Below are 7,598 nucleotides of genomic sequence, written 5' to 3' on the forward strand. Positions count from 1 at the left end.
ATCCTGCATCTTTCCATACCAGGGCATCTACTTTGCTGGATTTAAATGATTTGAACTTGTTATCAAGTTGCAATCATCCCTTGGGTCTTTGGCCTATGTGTGTATCTTGTGAGGTATCCTATACTCTTCAGTATAAAATAAAGGGTGGGAGTCATGGAATCTGTGACTTGCTGTTTCTGGCAACTCTGCCTTAGAACTGTATTCATGGGAATTTAAGAACCTGCTCTCTGCAGGTTACCTGGCTGCCTAACTACATTACTGTGGAAGATTCTCGTTAGGAATGAGCTGTTAGTGGAGAAACATCCTTAATTCATAATGTAGAGTGAATCTGCACCCAGCCAAAATATGATTATGGGAACATTTGTAAAGGTTGTGTGACTTACAAAATAAATTTCCTAAATATTTTTAAAAACTTACAGGACTTGGATTCATTTGTAGTTCATAAGCATGATGATATAGGATATTCATGCTGTTGTGTGGTGACATGTACCTCCCTCAAATCTTGCTACAACCTTGGCACGTTACCTGTCTAACATGAATAAAAAAAGGAAGGAAAAAAAGAAAGTAAAACTTATAGGGCTTGAGTGTGCTTGAAATTTATATGTATATATATATATATGTATATGTATACATGTATATATATATATGATACATATATACATATATATGATAATTTCCTTTTTCTATAAATATAAATATATATATATACACACATATACTGTAATTTATAAATCATATATATAGATACACTATCCATGTGGTACATACTTTGTATATATGCTATCAATATATACGTTATCTATTATACTATATTTATATAGTATATACTGTATATAAGTACTATATATGTATAGACACATTACCCTAAATATACTATGTAATTACACATATATACATATTTATACGTTATAAATATATGGTGTAATATATATTATATATATATGATAATTTCCTTCTTCTAGGTGTTTCTAAGGAAATGATTATTTCTTTCCAGGTCAGCCTTGAAAGTAAAGGTAGTAAATGGTCACTAATGGGGTGATTAATTTGTATGAGTCTATAAACATCTCCCTCAGACCCATCATGGAACCACAATTTCTTTTTTAAAGATTTTATTTATTTATTCATGAATGACACAGAGAGGGAGAGACAAAGGCAGAGGGAGAAGCAGGCTCCATGCAGGAAGCGCAATGTGGGACTCAACCCCAGGACTCCAGGATCATGTCCTGGGCCAAAGGCAGATGCTCAACCCCTGAGCCACCCAGGCGTCCTGGAACCTGAAATTTTGTTAGTTGGATTTTATTGCTTTAAGTTCTGAAGACCTTTCAGCATGACATTCTTAAGTATCAGTTAAGGCCTAAATGTTTCTGGGAACACTTATCAGCTATAACCTGCTTGAAAGGATTAGGGAAAGGGAGAAAGGGCATCAGATGACAATTAGATATAGGAAAGTCCTGGTAAAAAGAGTTCAGATAGCTACCTGGATTGAGTAGTGGGACCACTGGGGATAAGGGATGGGGCTCACAGACAGGAGAGGTGGAAAGGAAGTGTCAGAGACAAGTTCACCTACTAGTTTTGCAGAAGTCTGGCTCAATCCTACTTTTGTGTTTAATGGGTATTTACCCTGTCAAACAAGTATTTGGATGGTCCCTGAAGGGAAGTAGAGTAATAACTTTTCTCTCCAAGTTAACAGCCAGAACCTTTACACACCCAAATAAACAATCTTCCATGCCAAGCATCACATTAGTTTATAGGTAGATGTCAGTGGTAGAGCTAAAACATTGCTTTAAAAGATTTCCTGTTGTAGGGGTTTGACAGACGAGTAGGAGGGCGGTTTTGCTGGGCTAGGCCAACAAATGCTCTTCAATGTTTTCCCCAATCACTCTGTTGAAGTTAAAATTCATTACATACAAGCAAACTAATGTTTCCTTGAAAGTAAAATGTCTGGGACAAGGCTTAAGAAAGTAAAAACTTTCCCTTATCTATTGAGTTAGTGACAAAATCTTTAAGTACTTCCTTGAGTCAGCCTCATTTTCTGCCTTTTATGATGTCCTAGTTTCTTTTGTTAGCAAAAGTTTGACCATTATACTTTTCCCTCAAAATTATTAATGAATACCAGGCTAACTCTTTCTCTTGGTCGGTCTTATCCTACTCTTGCTTTCCAAGACTGTTTGTTGTCCCTGTGGTTTCCAGGTTCCAGACTTGGTGTCTCCCACACCCCCCACCCCCTTTTAAAAAAATTTTCTATTGGCATAACATATTGACCAGACCAGAGGCTTAAGTGTCAAAAAGTAATGAAGATAATAATATCCGTTATGTGTCAAGTATTGTATAGAACTATTTACAAACTTTATTTCATTTAATCCTCAAAGCAATGTTGTAAGATAGATATAATTGTAATTGTTTTATATGTGTATAAATTTTAGCCAAGACAGGTAAAATAACTCTCAGCTTTATACAGTGAGAAGCTGAGATTTAAACCTAGGTATCAGGATCCCTGGGTGGCACAGTGGGGATCCCTGGGTGGCACAGTGGGGATCCCTGGGTGGCGCATTGGTTTAGTGCCTGCCTTTGGCCCAGGCGTGATCCTGGAGACCCGGGATCGAATCCCACGTTGGGTTCCCGGTGCATGGAGCCTGCTTCTCCCTCTGCCTATGTCTCTGCCTCTCTCTCTCTCTGTGTGACTATCATAAATAAATAAAAATAAAAAAATAAACAACAAAAAATAAACCTAGGTATTGCTTGAATCTGAAGTCAGTTTTGGTTTATGATCTTGGCTCCACTCATTAGCTACCTATTGTTAATGTCTAACATTTACATTTTCTCATGTGTAAGTGTATATAGAAATCCACACACTTTTCATGTGCCTAGTACTGAAACATTTTCATGTAGTTTATAATAAAAATGCACAAAACAAGGCAGCTAAAATAACTGAAAATATGTAGAACAGTAGTTTTCAAATGACAATCATTGGGATCTAGGGCTACCTGTGCATAGAGAATTTTTGAGGGAGGCTTAGTTGGGAGGGCTCTGAGCTCTGTTCTCAATAGCTGTACTTTTACCTGTTTTATATATCAAGATTCCAAGTAATAATTTTTTTCAAACCCAAAATTCCATTACTCTAAAAACAAAAAAGTTTCTAAGTCCCAATGTGTTAGAATGTTGGAGAGATTTATGTTAGGAATTTGGGATGTCAAAATTAGAGCCACAAGGTTGAACTTTCTGGCAAGTTCCAAGGAAAAAAAGGAACCATGTTTGTTTATAAAGTTCCCATTATCTTATTTAGAAAAAAAAGAAAAGAAAGAAAGAAAGGAAAAGAGGAAAGGAAGGAGGGCAGAGCAGACAAACCAGTATGGCAAGGCAAATTTTTTTTGTCATTAATTGCAGGAAAATTTATAATTTTGTTTGTTGTGTGAGGAGCGTGATGGACAGTGATGTTTTGCTTGTGATTTTCTGTAAGATGTTCTTGTGATGAAGTTTTCTTTGTAATCTATGATAAAACCTAAAAGCATAATGTTAACTGAAGAGCATTCTTGGGAGAGGGCAACAAAATAAGGTGTATAAAATGACATACTAAACTGCCTAGTCTGCCTCAGAAGGTTGTTGCTGAATCTCAAAGAGCTAACTTGTATAAAAATGTTTGGAAACCTGTCAGAATTGCCTAACTTTTAGATAGTTACATCGTTCATTAAATCTTACATATTATTGAGCTCCTACTCTGTGCCTGGTGTTGTTCTAGGTTCTGGGGATGCTCATTACCAATCACTATAGATTAGATTTTAGTTGTTTACCCATATCTTTTGGAAATTATATATTTAGTTATCTCATATTTTGAAAGATAAGTTGGTTACACAAATAAATTGAGTGGGACTTGATCAGTGATTCCTGGGCTACTCTCAGAACATGGAATCCTCGAGTCTTCAAGTTGGAAGGGTTTATAGAGGTTAGTTATCTGGCTCATCCTGCCAATTTAAAAATTCCTCATACAGAATTCCTGAGGAAGGACATCAGAAACTCTTTAGGTATCTAATTACAGGTAGTTCAGTCTGTTATTAGACAACTTTAGATTTTAGAAAATTCTTTGTGTTGAATAGCCTGGAAGATTGGAGAAAATGGAAGAGAGGGGTATTAGAAAATCCTCTGTGTTCTTATGTTGATTACTTTGCCTTTTTAATTTCTGCTCGTTGGCCCCAGTTTTGCTATCAGTACCATGAGGGAAAGAATCTTACCACTTTTTCACTTGACAGCCCTTGAATTTAAAGATGTCTGTATCATCTCTGAAATTTTTTCTTTTATAGGCTAAACATTTCCAGTTCTTACATTTTTCATATAAGATAATTTCCAGACATCATCTTGATTGCCTTTGTCTGATACATTGTTTTGACAGTGTCCCTTTTACAATATAGCATGCAGAAATAAATGCAAGTGTTCCAGATCCGGCTGGCCTAGTACAATGGACTCCATTCTCTTTATTTTTCATTTTCATTTTCTTTCTTTTTTCTTTTAAAGCTTCAAATCAACTTACAATTGAATATTTGTTTGTGAATGAACTCTGATCATATACTGTCTCTCAAATTATTTACCAACGTCATTGTATAAACTTGTTATACTTAAAAATGATATCTCACATGAAGAATGCTCAGATAAAGTAATAGATAGAGGCTCTTTGAAACTCACAAAACAGTAAATAAATATGAGATGTTGTAACTAAGTCCCCATATTATCAACATGTGAGTCTGAAACCATTGTTGGAATACCCTTGCATCAATAGAACTTGTCATTTTATTTAGACAGTTTCTTTCATTTAACCAAATATTAAATTAGCCAGATGTTCCTGTTCTTTTTTCTTTTTCTTGGAATAAATTAATTGGGTCTACTTTTTTTGGTAAATTAATTAAAAAGTAGTTATTGAGCACTAATACATGTACTGCTAAGCAGTTCGGTGGATAAAAAAGAGATTTAGGATACTTTATCATCAACAAGTTTTATGGAAGCAGGGTGACCTTCAGTAAAACTGTAAATTTGTCTTTGTTGCTTTCATTAAAATATTCTTTTTAAAAGGTGCTTATATGTGGAAAGAAGAGAAAGAACTCCAATCTGGGAGGTTGGAGAAATGGTGGATATTGGTATATGTAGCAAATCTGTGATCTTAAGTGTTTAAATATTTTGCATTGGGGTGACAATGAGGACTTTTGGAAAACTATCAGTTTCTAGAAGTGAAGGCAAAAACAGGAAGAAGGTAGGGAGCAGTATCAACTGCTCAGGGTGCATGGTTTAGAGGATTGGAAGGAAAAGAGAAGAAAGAAAACTCTAAGTACTGTGTGAGGGGAGAGTGCCTTTCTTTTCTGAAAACCTTCTGTTCTACCAGCCTCAACATAATTAGCCTTTGTTCTTAGGCTTATTTAGTAGGGTGTCAAGATGATTTCAATGGTTCAGGCATTACTTCTGTATTACAGGAATACAGGATGGTATGAAAAGTGGTTATCCCACCCCTTCTCTCTTATTTAGGGGTGAAAATCTTTGCCAGAAACCCCAATTACTTTCCTTATATGTTGGTTATATTATTACTTTCCTAACCACTGGAAATATAGTGAGAATGATCAAAATTTGCATAGACAAATCATGGTATATATTTTGGAAATGTGAGAAGAGCTCACTTTTCCTGAATACATGGCTGCACACTCTCTGACCAAATCAGGAAGGAAAAATGGAAGGGGAAGGTGTTGAGTAGACAATCAGTAGTATTTGCCATAAATGATAGATGCAGCTGAAATCTAATTAGACAAAAATACACTTTTGCTTTTGTTTTTGCTTTTACTCAGAGGCTTGTGATAAGGGAAAAATACTATATAGTGAATCCTGGGAAGGATTTACTTATTTATTTTATGCTTGTGCCTATTTGTATAATATGACACTAGGTTTATCTTTCTTAAACACCTTGTCTTTATGGTATCCCAGAATTTTAGATTTTTGTAAATTCAACTTGGTAAAACGAATTCTAATTCCTAGAGATTATATAGCTATTAGCTTCCCTGATTAATTTCTGTGTGTGTGTGTGTGTGTGTTTGTGTGGAGTCTTTATTGAGCCAAAATGTGGCTTTATTTTGTGCCTATAATATATTCCTCCCAAAGCAAATTACTGCTAAAAGGATTTCAACATCTAAGACATTTAGTGAGGTATAAAATAAAAATCCCAAGCATATAGTTTCATGCTGTCATATAATTTGATATTAGTGATATAGTAAGAGAGCACTGGTTTGGAAGGCAAGAGACTTTTGGCGGGTGTACTGGCTCTTCTATAAACTGACTCATGGTCTTTATTCAGTTACTTCACTTCTCTGGAGCTTAATTTCATCATGTCTTGCCTTGAGGGAATTATATTAGATCAGTATTTTCCTAGACTGTGTTTCATGGAAAACTAGCTTTCTAAGCTTTCTAATATATATGAAACCTGGCCAAATACACTTGGGAAGTACTGGGTTAAACCAAGTTAATCATGTTTCTTCACTGCAGGATTCTCCAAGTCTTTGATATGCTAATATTCACTGTGAATCTCCAAGAAAAGAGTATATAGAGTTTTTTACAAAACTATTTGACCAGAAACTTTTTTTTGTTGGTTTGGTTTTATTTGTTTGTTTGTTTGTTTGTTTGTTTAAATTTTGAGACACTTTGAACCATAGTTAGTGAAACATTGACCTGGGTTATATTTGAGTCTGCAAAATCAATGTGTTTTTTGATCTCAGAAGCTTTCTTTAGGGATAACAGGTTGGAGGGTGTCTGTGACTAAATCAATCATAGAATACATATTGAAGCAGGAAAACTAGAACTGGAATCTGAAAAATGGATAAAATTTTCATAGCTGAAGCTGAATAGAGATATTTATGGGTAAAAGAAATGGCATGAACAAAGCCATGAACAGAGGGAAAGTATAGTAGGTTTTGCGAAATTATGGACTGTCAAGAATGACTGTGTTTTTCTTAAATTTAAATTCAGTTCACCAGCATATAACAACCAGTGCTTATCCCATCAAGTGCCCTCCTCAGTGCCTGTCACCCAGTCACTCCATCTGTCCACCCTCCTCCCCTTCTGCAACCCTTTGTTTCCCAGAGTTAGGAGTCTCTCATGATTTGTCTTCCTCTCTCATTTTTCTCACTCAGTTCTCCTCCTTTCCCTTATAATCCCTTTCACTATTTCTTATGTTCCACGTATGAGTGAAACCATACGATCGATGATTATCCTTCTCTGACTTATTTTACTCAGCATAATACCCTCCAGTTCATCCATGTTGAAGCAAATGATGGGTATTCGTCTCTTTTGATGGCTGAGTAATATTCCATTGTGTGTGTGTGTATCACATTTTCTTTATCCATTCATCTGTTGAAGGACATTGTGGCTCCTTCCACAGTTTGACATTTGTGGACATTTCTGCTATAAACATTGGGGTGCAGGTGCAGGAGTCCTGAAGAATTACTGGTTTTAAAAGTACATGCTGAAAAAAAAAGTATGTGTTGAGAGGCAACAGGAGATAAAAGAGGAAATGTGGTCATGTCAGGTTGTTGAAAGTTTTGAATGTCAGAATAGAGAGGGTATCCTTTGTGTAG

At 35.5% G+C, this 7,598-nt stretch overlaps 1 pseudogene; it reads left to right on the plus strand.

Annotated features, from left to right (window-relative positions):
* The first annotated feature begins 426 nt into the window (after positions 1–426).
* Positions 427–535, plus strand: LOC140632813 (small nucleolar RNA U13; annotated as a pseudogene).
* Positions 536–7,598: the final 7,063 nt, after the last annotated feature.

This window comes from Canis lupus, chromosome 4, assembly GCF_048164855.1.
Source record: "Canis lupus baileyi chromosome 4, mCanLup2.hap1, whole genome shotgun sequence".
Lineage (NCBI taxonomy): Eukaryota > Metazoa > Chordata > Mammalia > Carnivora > Canidae > Canis > Canis lupus.